The following is a 20,788-nucleotide window of genomic DNA, read 5'->3' as shown; positions in this document are numbered from 1 at the left end:
CCAGTAGTTGACAACTGAGAAGTATCTGCATATCACTAAGAAAAAAACATTAGCTTGAAAAGTGCATGATCTACCTTATCCAAACAGGTATTAAGTAAATGCAAGGTTACACAAATATTCGCATACCCTGTTTAAAAGTACAGTGTGTGTGAGGAATAGCAACAGGCAATGATTCTGGGACTGAGAACATAGTGAGATGTTATTTTAATGCAAGTTCCCACCTATTCAGGGAATTCTTGTTGCTGCTGTGCTGTCACCGAGTCTTTTATCATATTGCAGAGGAGTGAAGAAATAGAACAACACATTCTTTGAAGAGACAAAATCATAATTATTTTCTATTTTTTGTAAATCATGAAAGTTTTTCTTTAACTATATAAAAGCCAATATGTTTTATAGCAGTTGGTTTTCTGGCATTAGTTCCCTTACTGCTAAACTTTACTGCTTAAGCAACAAATGTGCCGAGTACTCTAAATGGAAGTCTCTAATCTGATAAAATTCAATAATCTTTGCAATCAGAGCTGTTCTTAGTGAAAGGTAGCATCTACTTGGCTTTTGTTTTATAATTCCATTCTTATTAACTACTCAGTTAATTCCCCTTACCAGGAATTAATTGAACATCTACAGGTTTCATTACTAGAACTCTAGAGCTCAGTTGTATCTTGAACAAAGATTGTGGAATTAACGAAAAAAAAAATGCTCCTCCTTTGGAAGGAGATGTTTGATCCTCAGATTAATATGGCATTGCTGAATAAATGCTTAAAAAAAAAAAAAAAAAGAAGAACAGTCAAAGGGCCTTATTACATTTTCTTTATCATTTTTTAACTCTTTAAGATTTCTGTTTTCCAACTTGAAACTTCAGCTTAAAGAAGAAATATATATGTTAACCTATAACTGATGCATTTAGTCACTTCATTTTTATTATTATAATATTTTTCAGCATACTGTTCTTGTGTAATGCTCTTGTGTATCTCAGGATCACAGGCCTTAAGAATCTTTCCCCAACCTTACACAAGTCACAAACTGAAGTTTTATGTTAAGTTGTATGCATGAGATTTTTTTCAAAGGGTGTTTGAAGTTATCAATGAGATGGAGCTAGGCTGTACACAAGTGCATGGTGGAAGGATGAAAGACAGCCTGCAGGAATTTAAAGTCAGTCTGAACCTCACACTTAAGGAGAAACTTCCACTGTGTGGACAGTGAGAATGCTGGAACAGGTTGTCCAGAGAGGTTGTGCAGCCTCCATCCTTGAGGACTTTCAAGGCTGGACTGGATAAAACCCCGAGAAATGTGGTCTTATGTCATAGCTGATCCCGCTTTGAGCTGGAGGTTGAACTAGCTGACTTAACAAGGTCTCTTCTAGCCTGAATTATTCTATAAATTTAGTGAGAGATCTCAAAAATTCTTTAGTGAGAGATCTCAAAAATTCCTTTCAAGTGATTTGAGATTTGGTGCAAAATATTTAATGCAGGCCTTACCACAAAATCTAGCTAAATAGCTATTTGCTGGATGCTTACCCAGTCTCCAAAGCTGTAAAGGAATTTTTGATTTCTTTCCATCTCCACATATTTTTATGTATTTATTGCAGATAGATAGCTTTATAATAATTTAGTTCTACAGACATTGCAAAGCACAAAGTAGTGATGTGCATGCTTATAGGAAGCAATTTTCAGCATTCTTTGTTTTCTATTAATCCTCTCATTGGTAGCTGGTGATTTTTTGCTTACTAAATTGATGAAGCCAGTGAGCTCATCTGAAGGAAGATTAGGAGTCCAAAAGCACTAACAAATCAGTTCTCCCTACATCCCCAACATCCCCATATGGATACTGTTTCCTACCTCTTTCACCCGTCTCCATCTCTTCACTCTTGGGTCTTTTGATCTTTCTTCCAAACAAAGCATCTCAGCCCATCAGAGCATGCTGCTAGCCCACTGCGTTTAGCTGAACATAGCACCACTTTCGCCTCTGACTGACACCACATCCTAAGCATTTGTAAAGTACAGTTTTCAATCTCAAATGTGCTTAGTAATACAACCCTGATTCTTTTTTGTGTGATTTGTACAGGCATGTCACGTTAGGAGGTGTAGCCAATTAACCATTATAGGTCCGGTCAGATTCAGGGTACTAAACTATCACAATCACAGATTCACCAATAACACATTAACTGATATGGGTCTGGTCGGATTCAGAGCACTGAACTACCATGGTCACGGATTCACCAATAACGTATAACTGCCCTTACTCTAGTCGTGTTCAATGAGAACTATCATGGCTAGGAACAATGCAGTTAAGTGCAATTTATTACAGCAACAGGTACACAGGTTCTTTGGATTGCCAGCGGTAGTTACTGTCTGCAAAAGCAAGCTAGCATGCATGAAATACACAGGTGCGCAGCCCGGAAATTAACGCGTTAGAAGGCACAAAGACTCTATAGAGATTTATAAGTTTCTGTGGAGACACACAGTATAACCAAGTGTTCAAATCTCACCCAAAGGTGTCCCAATGGGGCGAGGTGGGGGGGAGGGGGGGGGGGGGAAGAGAGGCTCAGCCTGTCGACTGATGCCAGGAGTCAGGAGGTCCTCAGGATGGTGTATTCCCTCGGGATGGTATCTCCCCGATGATGGTATCTTCCTTAATGATAGTATCTTCCCCCGACATCCCCTCTCTCTTAGGCCAATTTATATTATTTTTTATCTTTCAGGTTGAGCTTGAGTGACTCTAGTCAAGCATATCTTAGTTATGATTGCTGAAAAGTTTTCCCGTCTCCATTTAAAGGAATAGGCTCCGAGAAATTCAGTGCGCGTGCTCAGTGAGGGGTGGTCGCACTTTGGAGGTGGGTAGCTTTTGGGATGGAGGTGCGTTTTGGTATTATAATGATATTATAATGAGCAAAAGTTCACTAGAGTACAGCATTTGTCAAAACATGACAGGTCGTTGGCTCAGGGTAGCAAAAAGTGCGGCTTATCGGTCTCGGTGTGCACAAGAACAATCAAGTCCCCCTCTTGTCACAGAGCCTAGCTGTGGTATCTCCAATCCACTCTATGCTCCGTACTGTTCCTTAGAGTCAGCATACCAGGTTTCCCCAGTGCGATAGCATGTAAGGTTGGAAGCCTAGGGAATGCTCAGGTAATGGAGCTACGCACTACCCTGAAAGCCTCTTCAATGCTGTACATTTTCTTTAAAATGTGAATATTAGTTTTATTTTCCTAGTTATTTAGGCAATTGCACCACAATGAATATGGATTTTTTTAATGGAAAGAAATGTCATTCTTAAAAAATGTGTCTGACTATCTCTGAAGTAAGTTAAAACTGAGTGACTCTTTTGGTGATGAACTAAATTTTAATTTTTGGATAGAAAAATGGATTATAAAGATGACTGAGGGGAAAAAACTAATTAAGGAGCGAATTCCAATTTGGCACAAGAAAAACAACAGATCCAGGGTTCTGTGCCAGTGGGCAAAGCCTTGATGCCGATGACAACATTGCAAGATTCATTAAGCCTGCTTGTTATTGTTTATCTTCTGGTTGATCATCATCATTTGTAACCATCCGATTCCTTGCAAATCCAATACTGGAGAATGGTGACTCCCTACCTACTTACAGCTACAAAGTTGGCTGATGTGTAAAGCTTTGAGTGTCAAAATATGTAAAAATTTCCAGTTCAGTCTTTGTAGGGATTTGTAAGGTTTCTGTATTTCCTATTTGCTTGCCCTCAGGAATCTCTTTATAGTCACCACTATTTTTTACTAGTTACTTGCTGTTGTGTTAAGGGGTGTAGCTGATTAACCGTTACGGGTCCGGTCAGATTCAGGTTATTGAACTATCACAGTCACAGATTCACCAGTAACAGAGTAACCTATATGGGTCTGGTTGGATTCAGGGTACTGAACTATCATGGTCATGGATTCACCAACAACGTAACACGCCCTCACTCTAGTCGTGTTCAGTGAGAACTATCAGGGCTAGGAACAATGCAGTTAAGTGCAATTTATTACAGCAACAGGTACATAGGTTCTTTGGATTGCTGACAATAATTTACTCTGCAAAAGCAAGCTAGCATGCATGAAATATACAGGTGCACAGCCCAGAAATTAACACGTTAAAAGGCACAAAGACTCTATAGAGATTTATAAGTTTCTGCGGAGACACACAGTATAACCAAGTGTTCAAATCTCACCCAAAAGCGTCCCAGTGGTGGGGAGGAAGAGAAGCTCAGCCTGTTGACTGATCCCAGAAGTCAGGATGGTATCTTCCCTAACATCCCCTCTATCTTAAGCCAATTTATATTATTTTCTATCTTTTAGGTGGAAATTGAGTGACTCTAGTCAAGCATATCTTAGTTATGATATGTGAAAAGTTTTCTCACCTTCGTTTAAAGGTATAGGCTCTGAGAAATTCATAGCATGTGCTCATTGAGGGGTGGTCGCAGCTTGGAGGTGGGTAGCTTTTGGGATGGAGGTGTGTTTTGGTGTTATAATGATATTATAATGAGCAAAAGTTCACTAGAGTACAGCATTTTGTCGAAAACATTACAGATCATTGTCTCAGGGTAGCAAATGTGCCATTTACTGGTCTCGGTGTGCACAAGAACAATCAAGTCCCCCTCTTGACACAGAGCCTAGCTGTGGTGTCTCCACTCTGCTCTACACTCCATACTGTTCCTTAGAGTCAGCACACCAGGTTCCCCTAGTACAGTAACATCTAAGGTTGGATACCTGGGGAATGCTCAGGTAATGCAGCTATGCCCTACCCTGGAAACCTCTTCAATGCTGTACATTTTTGTTTAAAATGTGAATATTAGTTTAATTTTCCTAGTTACCTTAGGCAATTACTCCACACTTACAATGAAACTTTAAGTCATAAGGTGGAAGTGTGCTGGGGAACCAGTCAAAGGATATTGCTTTCATCTACCTGATCATCTACCTGATAGTTTGTTTCTCTAGTGAGTTGATGTTGCTTCTTTGCATCTATGTGCATTTTCAAATGTGTCAGGGGGGAGGAACACCAGTATATGTAGGGGTGGGGGGGAGTAAGAGGGGATTGGTGGAGGGGGGAAGAACATCAAAAATACCAGCAAACTCAGGAAGGCTTACTGCTGGTAAAGGAACAGTGAGTTTCTTAACAGCATTTACAGAATGGCAGAGGGTCTCACAAATACATCTCCAGAAAGACAATCATCAGTATTCAGCCCTTGCAGATAGAAGTTGTGCATATTCAAATTCTGAGATATGAAGGTAATCACGTGGTGGGAGGAGCACTAGCATGATTCTAGATCAATGGGAGATTTTCTTGGAGGAAGACGCAAAAGATGCAAAGAGAAATAATTTAGAAATGTGAGATGTTTCACGGGGAAGTAAGATAGGAACTAGATAATGTAGGCTTTTGTATGAATCATAAATTTGTCAAATTGCTCAAAATAATGAGAATTTCATTGTTCTCAATTTTAAGAAAATACGAATTATTTCTTGACTTTTAGCTTGAGTTTTTGGAATACACCAGAATCAAATTTTCCAGCCTTTTAATACTAGTAGTATTAAATACTATTTACAAAATTAAAGTTGTAATACTACAACTTATTTTTTACTGCACTGATGCTGATCTAAATTATTTCCTCAGGAGCTCAAAACTTTAAAAATCAGTTGGAAGAAGAATTTATAAAAATATATTTATCTTCTGAATAATTTATTGTTCTGCATTTGTAGGTAAAAATCTCAGTAACCCCATCTCTCAACTAATTCTAAGAACATTAATTACTTATCTTGCTTAGATACGTTTATTAAAAACAAAGTACCAGCTAGAGCATGACTTTGAAAAATTGCCTTTGACTAAGTATTGTAGCCTGAAGTCATAGTCTTGTATCACAAAGCATGTTAGCCAATTTTCCATTAATTCACACACCAATAATTTTACATTATGAATGCTGACCTTTGGAAGAACATCTTTTGTTTTCTTTACTAATGAATTATACCCATTTTTATTATCAACTGTGATTTAATTTCACAGCCATCCTAATAAGCCCTACTAGTTTTAATATTAAAAAGATAAATATGGCGAGAGGACACTTACAGAATGCTTAGGAACCTCAGAACAAACATGATATGAGGAAGAAAAAAGGAAATGGGGTTTGGGATTTTTTTAAAGGAATATCTTTCACAAAACAATTCTGAAACAAAGCTAGAACAATTAGCTATTTAATGTATGTATGTTAGTGCAGATAGGGCATATTGCATATGTAAGAACATTTTATAAGAAGTGCTGCTTTCATAAAAAAAAAAAAAAAACACAGTAAAAGTCAAAACCTGGCAAAAGTATATGCATATATATACACATATAGAGAAAACCTTAAAATGCAGTATAGAGGGCCTGCAAACGGAGAGAAAAATAGTATTTTAACTGGGGAATAAGGAGGTTAATCTAGAAGCCAAAAGTAGAAATGGTAAAATATTTTGCTCATTACTGATTATAACAAACATACCAAGGTGTATTAATATTATGTATAAACTCAAATTTTCTAAACATAAAGGCTTTATTGCCTGTATGATTCTCTAGGCTACAGAATTTACTCGATGTTGGTCATACTATTGCTGTAACAGTAGCCATAATCAGGTTCAGTAAGAACCACCAAAAATCAGGGAGACAATGAGAGCAACTGTTTGTCATGTCTTCTGTAGGAAAGGACTGGATATCTTAGAGAATAACAAGTTCACACTAGGTTTCTACCTTAATTAGAGAGACTTATGAGGTCCAAGTGGTTCAAATAACCCATTTCCAAATCATGAGAACTTCCAAACAAACTCCTTTTGAAGATTTAATCAACAAATTACCATCCTGTTATGCTGACTGAAGCACAATAACATAAGGCTCAATTTAGCACGGTGTCTGTCAGATGTTCTCTGAAAGAGAATGAAAAAGGAAAGCTTAACATAAAGGAAAAAAAGTGAAATAAAAGAAAATTCCTGTACTTATCAAGTTTTTTTTTTTTTTTCTCAGAACACTACAGAGAACAAACATATTCTTAAATCAAAAGTATTATGCTTTCAGCAGGGTACTGTGTCTACATTCTCCTTGATGTATTATACATTTGTAGCATACTATATCATAGTATATATTTAAATGCACCATTTTATTGTACTAGACAAAGAAAAAAATGGCTGTTATAATAAATATGATGCATTTAGTTCTTCTGCTTTGCCTTAAAAGTCAGGAACAAAGTGACACATAACATTAAGTCACTGATTCTGCCTCCCTTTCTCTCACAAATTCCCTGTATTTACCGATAGTTTTTTTGGCATTTATTATCCCAAGAGTTCAATAGGGCATCTTCTGAGCTGTTTTAATCAGCATGTTACTAGCTATTTACTCATCTTAATATTAATAAGGGGACCTGATATCATTGGCATTCTAGTACTTGCTTAAGCAGTCATTTTTTTCTCTTTGGTTCCCTTCTGGTTCTCTTCACATGTATTGTTTTATACAGCCACAAGTACATTGTGTATATATGTAAATTTACCAGCACTGAACTGTAGTCTACAAAAGGCTGCAGTTACAGTGAAATGAATTCATGATTTGGTTTAAGAAAGATAGAATCTTTATTCAAGCAGCTGAAATTAAGCTTTTCATTTATAATTGAAACATATCAGCAGCAAGACTGCTCCAAATTTCAATGGGCAGCAATAGAATTTTATGAACTATACTCCTTAATAATTAGTAGACTTTATATAGATTTATCTTTCACTGACACACAAGATAAATGTCTTTGTGCTTTCAAGTGTGTTTTGAGTCAAGAATAATTTTTCAGATTAATCAGGAAGACTGAACTTATTTTATAGTGTTGTCTGATAAACACTTCACTGAAAAAAACAGTTATAATCCAATCAAAAAGGTTGATTTTCACTTTTGTTCATGGGCACTTGAGAGAGAAATGCAAACAGACAGATGGAAGTAAATAACAAATGAACAACAATTGGCTAATCTTGGAGGAATTTTTGTGCCAAGTTCTCTGAGTGGAGTTTTCATGGTTCTTTTCTGTCTTCCGAGGGACAATACTAAGAACATTAAAACAGAGAGTTCTGGAGAAATTCTCAAAAGAAGTATGTGCAAAAATCTAAGGCAAATAACCATCTTGTAATGTATTTGCATTCTGCTACCAAGATAACTAACATCACTGAGCCACCTTCTTGTGGCAATTATGTAAAATGTGATGCTTCCAAGTGGAGCTCTCTGGGGTATATCACTTCCCCCATCTCCAGTTGGCTCATGGAAATTTTGAGTGCACTAAAGGTGGATTTAGACTTTTTTTTTTTTTTTTTGGTCCCATGGTCTCCAAGACACATCCTTCTCTCAGGATGCCTCTAGAATAATTCTGTGACAGGAGAAAAGTAGTAATCAGCATTGTCAGGAAATCTTGCAGTTTCTGCTAAGAGATGGGTAACAGCTGTTCCACTGTGTGTCATAATTCCTATTTCTACGAATTCTTCTGGTTTAGAGTCAGATGCATCAAATTTAAAAACATTCTACTGTTCCATCACTGCTGCTTGCAATGTTCCCAGTTGCTATAACTTGCAGCACAGTGACAACCACAAAGTCCTTGGTGACTACAGATTTGTTACAACACTCTGCGTTTATATTTATCCCAAAGGATAACAAAGTGTTTTATATACCAGGCACACAGCAGTCACTTCACCTACCAGTGAATCAGACACCACTGGGGTGGAATACAGCAGATGTTTAACAGCATAAAGCAATATTACACAACAGTTTTAGGAGGGAAAGTGAAAAATGTCTTATCAAAATGACACAACAGAAGGAATTTAGGAAGGCAGAATGTAATTAAGCTAACTGCAGTTTATACAAGATACTGATGGTAACATTATTCTTGCAAAACAACTTCATAAGATCTTTACAGACAAGAGTGATAAGACTTCGGTTTTACATCTCACCTGCAAACATTCAGCAGCACAGTAGCCTTTAATACAATACTACAGATAGATAACTGCCAATATTTAGAAGGTACAATTAAGGCAAGATAGTCAACCACTGAATAACAAGAATAGTATTAAATATCTAAAAAGGTAATAAAACAGCTTGATCATGAGAAGGCACAAAACACTGGTAACTGATATCAACATTACTCTGAAAAAATGTTTAGCTTCAGTGAAATTCTTGTGGATTTTTATCACTGTATGAGGTGCCAGATTCTGACACAGAGCCTATAATACTTAATTTGGTTGAAATATCAAGTAATGAATAAACTTTGATTCCTACACAGTTTTCCATTTTCTTAAGAGCATAGCGTATGTTACACCCTAGCATGACTCTGGTTGGTTCATACATTTTACAAACTGTCCACCTAAATCACACTGCAAACCAACAAAAATGTCATCCCCCCGAGTACCTTTCAAATAAAGGAAGCATCATGCCAATAAATTGCATATTTTTTAAACTCATGTGACTGTTACATAAGCTTTCTTAGCTTTAGTACCACCTGGAGGGCAAGATTGAGAGAAATGAGAGTTTAACTACGTTATGTTTGGTGAGAATAAATCAAGCCTTGAAAATCAATTCAACAGCAGTAATCTATCTGAAATTATCCTCAGCATCAGTCAGTTACTGATTTTGATAGTTTATAGAGGTAACAAATGGTTTGAAATCGATTAGTGATTTGTTCAGCATTGCTGACTAGATAATGCTTACATTGCTTACTGCAAGTTAATTTTTGTGGGCCTTTTTATTCCTCCAGTTAAGCATTTGAGGTTGTGTTGCGTTGTGTTGTTGCTTGGTGTTTTTTTTTTTTTTTTTAATCTCTACATGACAGTTTGTGGAAAGCCTATTATGGGTAAATCTTCACAAGTTTGCAAATTTAATCTCTATCCATATTTCTCATTTTGTGTAAAAAAAAAAAAATATCTTGGCTACAGCACTCCCTGCTAAGTAGTTTCATGCCTTTTTTTTTTTTTTTTTTTGTGGTACTACTTATAAATCCAGAAGAGAAAAGTAAAATTTTAAGTACTTTGAAAAATACTGCTGCTATTGAAATAAACATAAACTCCATAAATTATGCAGGGTCTAATCATATTATAAGATAAAGTAGTCTATACACGTTATGGACAGCAGTAGAAATTCACAGTGAGGAAGGATTTTTTTTATTATTTGCATCCCTGTCATCCTGACTACTGTAAAGGCAAAACAGCAAACTGCTAGAAAGAGACAAAGTCATTTAGGAATAGTCATCATAGTTCAGTGGTTGGCACCCCAGTAGTTGAAGTCTGAGATCCCTATGTAACAACTGGAAAGGGTGAGAGGTCTCATTTCCCTGGAAGGCACACATGCAATTGAACACTTCACAAAAACTTCAGCCTGAAGCCTTGCTTGAACTAATGTGACAGTTCTGTAACTTTCACAGTTCTGCTGTGACATGTTCCTAAGGAGGAAGTTTATGCATTTTAATATCAACACTTGCTGGATCTTCAAATTGTATATATATCTAAAGGTAGTTGAAGGCGGTTATACTTGTTCTGAATCCAGAATGCATCCTGAAATTTGCCCCTTACTGAATTACTTATATTGTATCATATGAGGAATCAGGACTTTCATCACTGTGCTTGATGCTGTTTAAGTTACTTGTTATATTTATTAACGATCATGCTCAGAATACCATTACAATATACTTAAAATAATTGTATTCTTCTAAATAGCAAAAAGAAAAGGAGTTTCAAAATTCCAAAATAAAGGAGTAATATTTAATAGATGCTCTTTTACAGTTACTGATATTAATGGTTTTTTTTTTTTTTAATTATTATTTATTTATTTAACAAGCGAAGATACTGCATGAAGTGCATAAAAGTCCAGTTTGGATGAGCTACAGGTTTTCCATAGCACATTAAAAGTACCGTTCATGGTTTTTGAACTTAATGAGTGTTTCATTGAGGAGGTATTCTGTGTAGTATTATCCTGACACCTTATTGTGATTATTATTGTTAGGTATTATTATGATATCCAACACAAATTTAAATTCATTGTCTGTGTAGAGATTTTTTGAAGGATTTGAAAGGAACTGCTTTCTAGACATATACTGTATTTTCAAAGAAGAACACAAACTAGTTTGTCACAAGCAAAATAACAGGATTTAAAGATTACTGAATATCCATTTGAAACTCCTTAGCTTATTCTAATGGTTTGTCCTAGCTTAGTTACAATATTAGTATATTCAGTATCTTATTTGCCAGCTGATGGACAGTGAAAAACAAATGGCACCTTTTAGCTCGTAAGAAAGTTAACATAAAACAATATTTGCAATTGAACAGGTCTATGGCAAGTTCAGGAATATTTGTAATAATATAATTTCCTGCACCTACTTAGTATTTTTCATTCCATGTCAATGCATTTTAAAATTATTAATTCTCTGAACTGTCACAGAACAGAGAATCAAATCTGACTCCTAACTGACAGGCAAATGCTCCACCTCCTCAATAAACATTCACTTTCAAGCAATGAAGCAGAAGTCTAACTAGCTCGCTGATCAATATCATATTGTAAGGTAATTTATTAAGTTACAGCCTTGTGCAAATTTGGAAGTCCAGTCTATAGTCTGGTATTACACAGCTCCACAACTCTCACTGCAGCTATTATAACTGAAATGTGTAGAAGACGACCATGAGATCTTACAAGAAGTCAGCCAGGAAGCCAATCAAATACCCAGATGCTACACTGGAAACACAGATTTGAGAGCTTTCCATCTGGGATCTTGCATCTGCCAAATTTGTCACATAAGTGGTCACAGCAGTTAGGCTCTGTGCTCCAGATGAGAGAGAAAGGCACTGAAGGGAGCCATTTACCACCCTGCAATCAACAGGAAAATGCTGTGCCAACTGAAAGTGTAATCATATCTACAGCAATGTGCTAATGAGCTCCAAAAATGTTCAGTAGAATAGGAGAAGTCTCTAGAATATAAAGAAATCAAATACACTGTCCACAGATATCAAATTATGTGGTAACATTTATGATTAAAAATCTTCATCAGCCGTTAGCTGTCTGTGAAAACAGTAAAAACAAACCAATAGCTAAACTATGCTGGATTGCCTGGCTTGATTACATACTTGTGGTTCTTTCTTCACAGGTAGCTCAACCATTAAGCCAGTAAAAGCATCATTTGTTCTTCAATCTCTTGTCTGAGAGAGGCTAAATATAAGTTTGTTTGTTTGTTTTCCTCCTAGCTAAATATTAGAAATTTGATTGGTCAGTGGAGAAAAAGACAAACCAGCAAAAAAAAAAATAAAAAAAAGAAAACTCAAGATCACATTTGATCATTCAGGGGTAAAAAGTGTTATTGTTTTGTTCACTATTTTTCTCCTAAGTGATTAACAGTGCTACAAATGAAACAGTCTTCTTTCCTGAGGTGACACTGAGCTGTATAGAACTTTGGCAAAATGGGGGATTGTCTTTCTCTACCTTTTGCCTAGGTTAGATTATAAACTGAGCTAGGGCCCATTTTGCGATGTTTCTGTGCATAACGTGATATGGCAAACTTGACTGTGTTCTATAGAATATATATATAAATAGACCGACAACAATGACCCCTATGGATACTGTAAACAGAAAGAACAGAGTGCAACCTCCAGAAATCAGGAAATGTCTTTTGACTAAAAAGTGATACAGATAATCATCTAGTACATTTCTAAACAACATAATTAGAAAATACAAGTTATATACAAGTTTAATAGGGTGAACCCATTTAATAAAGATTGGCAATAAAAGTATATATTTTTTATATAATAAAATGTATATAATCAAATTATATACTTTTATTGTAAATTCTTCTACAACTTAACAAGAGACCAAAAACAGATTGAAAAGCTTTTTCCTTAAAGATATCCTAATTCTTTTTTTTAACTTTTCTTTACAGAAGATTGTTTGAAGATATGGAGGTTCTCCTGAACTGACCCTAATAAACCATGAGGCACACTGTGATACAGCTAATGCATGCTAATGAAGGAGCCATATGAATTCCATTTGTTATTCTTGATAACGTATAGCCTTGGGAAGACAGCAAATTGGGGAAGCTACAGAGTAACAAATCATCCCACTCCTTCTGGCTGTTTGTTCCAGTAGTTCATTAATTTATATAGCAAAAGTGGAAAATATCAATATATCATCAATATTAATGTAGTACTATTATGGGTGTAAAATATTTATCTGGGACAGCTGGTGATGATGTGCTCTCTGTCACTCTCCTTTATGTCAGTACTCTGAGCATGAGATAATTTTTCCTTAAAAGGCAATGTACTGGCTTTTTCTATTCTAACAATATAGTCCACCTGTGCCCTGTTTACATAGGTACAGTATATCTTTACAAAATGAAACCCTTTCAGAAGTGAAGGGGTTACCCAAGCAAGTTGCACAACTTTCATCATTGTGCAATAGGTTTCTGAAAGTGTGGAGGACAATGAAATCTCTTGTGTTTCCTCAGATCAGGGATTCCTATCTGAATTCCAGGAGTTTGGCAGACTGTATTTTGGCTAGTTTTCCAGACCAGATGGCACTGAAGGGTAATACTAACTGGCTTGCATCCTTTAAAACCAGCCAACCCCTTTCTCTTGACAGTTTGTCCAAAGAGCTACTTGTTTTCCATCAAGGCTATTAAATAAATGAGGCTGAATTGCATTATATGTTGAAGTTTCTGCTAATGAAGCAAAATAAAACACAAAGCAAGCTTCTTATTAACTCATAGTGAAGTACCTGTGGAACTGCTGTACTTCCTACAAGGATTCTCTTTAAAAGAGTATCAAGGAAGACCTAAAGACAAGGTTAAACAAAAATCAGCATGCAAACACCTCCGGATTATGCAATAGCTAATTTATGAACAACATAAAGAGGAGACAGATGTCTCCTCTTAAATTGCTATGTCCATTTCTTTTACATTTCTTTCTGCTGTATTTCATGAGTAAACTAGATAGTCTCTGATAAAATTCAGACTGGTTAAAATTTTTTTGGAAGGTAGCGCAATCCTCCACTTACATGCTTAACAAAACCAAACCAAAAAAAAAAAAAAAGCTAGGAATTTTCCTCCTTTTTTGTCACCCCAGAAGTCACTGCTGCCTCAAATCCCTCCTCCTCTGCTGCTGCTGCCACCTTGCAAAGCCTGGGGAGCTGTACATTGAAAAAAATCACAGAAAGCTGAAACCATTTGTTGTGTTATGCAAAGGAGAAAATCATGCAATACTAACTTGCTGATTGCTAACAAATTTTTCAAGCACCAACAGAATGCAATAGGTCTGTTACCTCAGAGAAATTCTTCGTGAGAGTCATGAGCAGAAGATGAGAACTGTCAGCCAGAAATGTTTTACATTTGACTGCAAAGAGGTGCACAATAATAGATACCATGATTTTGAGAAAACACGTAGGCAATAAAAGATAAAAAAGAAATCTTCAGCCTATAGCATAAGTTAAAATAGTATGTAAATGGAATGTGTCAAGCAGCAAACTAGAATAAAATGCATCTTGCAATATTGTGGCAGAAGAACAGGTTTAAAAGGAATGACATGCTTGGTCTTTCACAATTAATACATTCATGAGAAAACATCCAAAGTGCTTGAGAAGATTCTGCAGATGACAGAAAAACTGAAGTAGAACTGAAACAGTAATGCTCCTTAGAGAGTCTTTATCACCCTACATCTGAATCTCAGGGAGGTCTATTGTTGCGGCAACACTTTAGGCATAGCTGTTGAATAGACACAGAATTCAAATCTTATGTTAAAAGTTAGAGATAGATCTTGAAAACCGATCCAGCATTCCCAATGAGAGAAGACTCAACTTTAGAGTGAGCTATACAATTTCACATGCAAACTGTAAGATCTCCAAAAGCACTTTTTGAAATTGAAGTGTGTGTAAAGCTTCAGTTTGGGATATAACCGTGTCCTGAAAGTCCCAAGACAGAGGAAGATAGAAAACAATAAATCAGACTTACCTGAAAATTTCATGGGCCAGTGATGACTGCATTTTGAGTGCTTACCTCATAGCCTTCACACTTTCAGTGGTGATGCAAATGTCTGGTGAGATGGACACAACTCAGAGACTGCTTAAACCATGCAGTTTTTATGTGTTTGTAATTTAGAGCTGTTATTACTAGTCAATATTCTTGAGATGAGTTATAGAGAAAGAAGCAGGGAACTTACTCTTCAAACGGCTCCAATTATCAGGAAGCAAAGCTTTGTGAAACAACCTGTCTTCAAATGATTTTAAACACAGTATGTTCACTGTTTCAGTTCATTGTTTCTTAAAACCTTTCCCTTTAGCTAACACTAGTTCAATAAAGGATTCAGTCCTACAGCCTAAAAGTGATGCTGGGTATGACGGAACTTGTTCCTGTCCATAACCCTTAATGAAAAGCATCTTTAAAATCCTTCAAGAATCCATTATGCAAATAAGCTCAGAAAGCTACTCTACTACTACCTGTATTAAATTCAGAAGTAGATGAAAGAACAAAAAAAAACCAAACAAACAAAAAAACAACAACAAAAAAATAAAAAAAACAGGTGATGACTTGCATGTTATGATGAACTGAGCCAATTGAACCACCTAGCCATTTGTGCAACCACATAGGCACAGGATAAATGTTGCCTGGCATATAAGTAGGCAAGTTAGGATCCAATGGGCTTCCAATGGACAGGACTTCACATCAAGAGGATTATTTTTGCATTATCCTTAAGCAAACTATGCTCACCTATGCGCTTGCAAGTATGAACACCAGAAGTCAGTCTTGCAAGAAGATATTAAAACTAATAGGAAAACTGAGTAGAAGACTTAGGTTTTGTTTTCTAATCTGGACGTTAATGGTTTTTCCCCTATTCATGCATCTGGAGCTGTTTTGATACTGAGTGATGCATGGACAGTTTAAAGGGCATGCTAGTGTGGTAGTGCAAAGTGTGTAGTGCACTGAGCTCAGCCTACAGTCTCCACCTTAAGTCATTAGAGCTTAATCAAAGACCCTGATCAACTCATCGCAATGAACAATATTCCACAGTCTAACACTTCTGCAAATCTTAATAACCTCTTCCCCTTAAAATAGAAGCAAACTCATTGCAGAAAGTCTATAAAGCAATAAAAATATTCCGGAGTAATAAGCTAAGAACTCTTATCTATAAAGAGATATTCCTGCTCAAATTCTTCCAAAACCAGTGAGAGCTGTCTCTTATGAGTCAAGGTTAACTGGAAAGCCAGTATAGGGTCAATGTTATCCTGGTTATTGCAGTTGAAGAGGAAAGATAATATTAATTCTATTTGTTCACCAGATTTTTTTTCCTCTCTCTTTGTATCATTTGAAATACTCAAAGCTACTTGTTCTGGCATTAATTGCTAGCATAATCACTACTGTACTGCTTAACCTCATCTTTGCCTTGAGGTCAGTGACAAGCTTTTTTGAGGATGTGGACAAAAGTCAGGTCTACAAAATGATGAGCCTTAAGAGCAAAAGATATACAAGAAATGGATTCTGAAAAACAGAAAAATAAAAGTGCATAGTCATGCACATATGGTTGGAAGGCTGGATATACATCTTCAAAATACCGACAATTGAATGATTCACTAAGTCTTAATAATATCTTGTTTTTTGGTCCATATGATAAAGAATATTAACTTTCATGAAAATCCCATTGCCATTTTGTACTTCATTTTAATATTTTCTTTGAAAGTCATTATCTCTGATAAAGGTTTTAAAAGTGTTCTGAGAAATATATCTACCATACAAGCCAGCCCAGAAATTGAATTTATTCTCAGTGCTTTTTGTCTTCCTTCTAATTTCAGGATATCAGTTTTCATTGTACCTAAAAATGTATACTTAAAAGTAGTGTATGGTAGACAAACTTCTGTGGAGGCCAGTTACTGGAAAATTTAAAAAAATCTGAATTTCTCATTAACAAGTAATACATGATTTAAAAATCTGGTCTTAAAATGCTGCATTTAGTTCTGTAGTGTCACAAGTGGATAGATGAAATGATCACCATCAACCATTGATCATTCATTTGCAACTACTACTAACTATGCTTTCTGAGGTCTATCATAGTCTCAAACACTGTACATATGAACAGAGTGCTTTTTACACAAAATTTGGCTAATAGCAAATCAGAAACTGCTCTGAACTGCCACTAAATACACTTTATTAGAAGTAGTTGTGTTAACTGCTCAGGTAGTAGACAATGGTGAAGGACACCTGGTAACTAAAATTATATTAATTCAGTTGAATAACTCCTGGAAAAAAAAAAAAGTTATTTTCTGCATGTAGAGAGATGGGAAAGGGGAACTGTCTACCACAGGCTGCATGGGAATTGAAGGGGAGAAGGGGATAATGCAGATTCTTTTTACAATAAGTATTTTTTACAATAATAAATTCTACATTATCAAGTAACAATAATGTGGCCTAGGAAATTTCCATCACTGGAAATTTTAAAGATGTTAATTATAGAATGACATGGACTGGAAGGGACCTTAAAGATCATCTAGTTTCAAGCCCCCTGCCGTAGGCAGGGATGCCACCCACTAGATCAGGTTGGCCAAGGCCCCATCCAGCTTGGCCTTGAACACCTCCAGGGATGGGGCATCCACAACTTCTCTTGGCAACCTGGTGCAGTGCCTCATACACTACAGTGAAGAATTGTCTCCTAAAGAGTCCTCCCCCATCCTTTTTATAGGACCCCATTAAGTATTGAAAGACTGCAATGAGGTCTCCCCAGAGCCTTCTCTTCTCCAGGCTGAACAAGCCCAGCTCTCTCAGCTTTTCTTCATAGGAGAGGTGCTCCAGCCCTCTGATCATCTTTGTAGCCCTCCCCTGGACTCTTTCTAACAGGTCCACACCCTTCTTGTGCTGGGGCCCCAAACCTGGATGCAGCTCTCTAGGCGGGGCCTCACAAGGGCAGAGTAGAGGGGTGACAATCACCTCCCTCAACCTGCTGGTCACACCTCTTTTGATGCAGCCCAGGATGCAGTTGGCCTTCTGGGCCGTCAGTTCAGGACCTTTGTCCTGAACATTAAAAGAAATGTTTGTCTGGGGAACTGAGGGCTATATGATCTGCTGAGCTTCTTCCCAACACTTCAAAACAAAATAAAGATTATAGCAATGGAAGGTCTCCCTAATCCTCTCTCTTCTGTGGTTCATCACTGCTTCAGATAAACCCTCTTGTGATCAGACCTTTTCCTTTCGTTCATTAATATTAGATGAAAAAACAAACAAACAAAAAAACAGACGTCAAAGACAGCATGTGTATCCAACTAAAAGAGGAGGCATTCAGAAAACAAATTGCTATTTAAAGCTCCACATTACTACTTATAAACAAGTACAACTCTTTTTGTGAAAGGTATGTGCACATTGAATCAGGAAGTGCCCTTTTCTAATCAAGACTATATTTCCACAGAAAGATTTTCAGCAATAAAAAGGATGATATATGTTCTCCAATCAAAGATGGTTGATAGAAGCAATTTGTAAGAAGAAGAAAAACAAACAAACACACACACACAAAAAAGTAAACTTTTAACTAACAATATTTCAATTTCATATTGTATGGATAGGTAGCAAGCAGAGTGGCTATGTATATATATAAATTTTAGGTACTCCATACAGACATTTATTTGTTACTACTGTTAGGAAAAAAAAAAAAAAAAAAGGTCCTTTATCCTTTAACGCAGAAGACCGGGATTCATGCTGAAGAGCTTCAAACTTCTAAGATACGGCTTAGATAGTAACAGCGGCTAGTACTTCCTTTGAATCAGAACTTAAACATTCGATAAAATTTCATAATTTTCTATTTCACTGTAAATACTTTGCAGATTTACTGAATATTTTTGTTGTTTATTCTGCCTCACAGTAAAAATGCAAACATATTTTTTAAGTGTAAGTTAAGTTTTACAGAACAGGAAGCTCATTTTCTAGGGAACTTATCTGAAAAGAAAGAAGGAACTCTTATACTCAGAAAAAAACACTACTCAGTGTGGCGTGTATTCGTTGGATATAAAGCATAAAATCATGTGGCTATACTACCCTTCAGTGCTACAAGATTTACTTAAGAGTTAGTCACAGGCACAGCTAGAGAACACCAGATCTGTCGTGGCTTCCATATCCTGAATGTCTTGTGAAGAACAGTGAATATCAGAATGGGATCTATTATACGGTCCCATTTCTTTCCCACTTCCTATTATTACTCTTTATTTTATTGGTGGCCAAGTTATCAACTGTCCTTCTCATAGCTGGACTTTTCAATGCAGACACTGAAGTGTGAGCAAAGTAAACCTTGGAGAAAGGAAGAGTAACATCTACCTCCTGCAACATTCCACTCAGATTTAGGACAAAACAATTCTTGAATACTGGGGATAGCTAAATCATTTTAAAATTAAAATTTCAATCTTCTGTCTTTTTTTCCCCCTTCAGTCTTCTTCTTCCCCTCCAGGCCTCAAAGCCCAACTAAATATTTAAATCCAATGTTCTTCAATATGGAGAGACGTTTGGATTTGGAGTTTGATTCCTACATAACAGTGAGTTCTAACAAGGAATCAGTCTGCAGAATTCAGGAGGATCTGAACCTAGGATCATGAGAATTGCCAAGAAAATGTAATAACAATGAAGTTAAAGATCTAACTATGTGCAAAGCAGCATAAGCCTATGGTGAGAAGAATTGTTTTAATTTTGGATGTGGAGAGGGATGTCACGTTTTCTGTAATTAGCTGTTTGTCCTGGGAGCTCGTATTCTTGATACAAACATGCTGGTAGCACATGCAAGGAATGAACAAAACAAAACTAAACTGTAAATTAAAGCAGCAGTGGTAACACTTGTATTATAAACATTATATTCCCTTTTCAGCTAACATGTAATACTGTCCATAGAATGATCCTTAGGAATTCACACAAGACAGTAATAAACAGTCTCTATCAAGATACAGAATGCTGCTATCCTAGACAGCCTTTCAATTGGTGGACTATTTTAATCAATGCCAAAGACTAGAGCAGCATTAGTTTCTTTTTTTCCAAGAGGGGTGAGGATGGGGAACAGTCATGTGTGTCAAATAGTCTAGTGCACCTAGCAAGATACTAACAAGAGGGGAAAAAGCTCTCACATGAGCTTAGCTGGTCACTACGTATAACTACTCTGGAGAAACTCAGGCTGTGGTCTGTGGCAGTTAATTGCTCAGATTCACACATCTGATACCCATGTTTCCATGACTCCTTTTCCTCAGCACCATCTTTTCTGATCTTGCTGCTGTCATGTATTCCTTTCATGGAATGCTAACATTTTTGTTAGTAGCACTTAAAACATTCTCCATCGACCACACTATTTGTCTTTATTAGTCAACAGCTGTTAGATGCTTTTAAAACATTTTCACAGGGTTTGTGAAAGTGTGATGACTAATTACCTTTAATTTCACATCAATTTACTAATTTCCTGGCCAACAGGACACCCCTTGTCATAGATGTACAAGGATTGGCTTTTAATGGCCTCAATGCAGTCAGCTGTTAGTGGAATCACTTCATACCTAATATGGTTTCAAGATGTCCTTATTTGTATAAGCTTCCCAAGAATGAGTTTAAAATAAAAGAATGAAATGACAAAGTTTTCAAAATGGTTTTAACAAAGAAACCTTTAATATTCTTTCTTTCCTCCCCCAGGCAATCGTCTAAGTATAACACATTTGCAATAGGTAGATCTTGTAAAGCTTTGTCTTTTTTGTACAGTCAAAGTTTGGAAGTTTTTCTGAAATTCTCAAACAGAATTTCTTAGATGTTTTAGCCTTCAACAGCCTCAAAAGACATTGG

At 36.4% G+C, this 20,788-nt stretch overlaps 2 protein-coding genes across 2 annotated transcripts in view; one reads left to right on the top strand and one right to left on the bottom strand.

Moving 5' to 3' along the window:
- The window catches only part of LOC310899750 (uncharacterized protein), a 566,537-nt gene extending 547,135 nt beyond the window's left edge, over positions 1-19,402 (bottom strand). Inside the window, exons 1-2 of the mRNA XM_083836630.1 lie at positions 13,732-19,402; positions 6,718-6,890 (exon numbers count right to left, since the gene is read on the bottom strand). The gene's annotated coding sequence lies outside the window, so the exon portion shown is untranslated. The remainder of the gene's footprint in view (positions 1-6,717; positions 6,891-13,731) is intronic.
- LOC310900530 (uncharacterized protein) overlaps positions 1-20,788 on the top strand; it is a gene marked incomplete at its 5' end in the record, with an annotated part of 545,595 nt that overhangs the window by 258,446 nt on the left and 266,361 nt on the right. The window lies entirely within an intron of this gene.

The sequence above is a fragment of the Anser anser genome (assembly GCF_964211835.1).
Source record: "Anser anser genome assembly, chromosome: 5".
Taxonomy (NCBI): Eukaryota; Metazoa; Chordata; class Aves; order Anseriformes; family Anatidae; genus Anser; species Anser anser.
The sequence above is the reverse complement of the archived record's forward strand: the minus strand, read 5'-3'. Positions and strand labels throughout refer to the sequence as shown.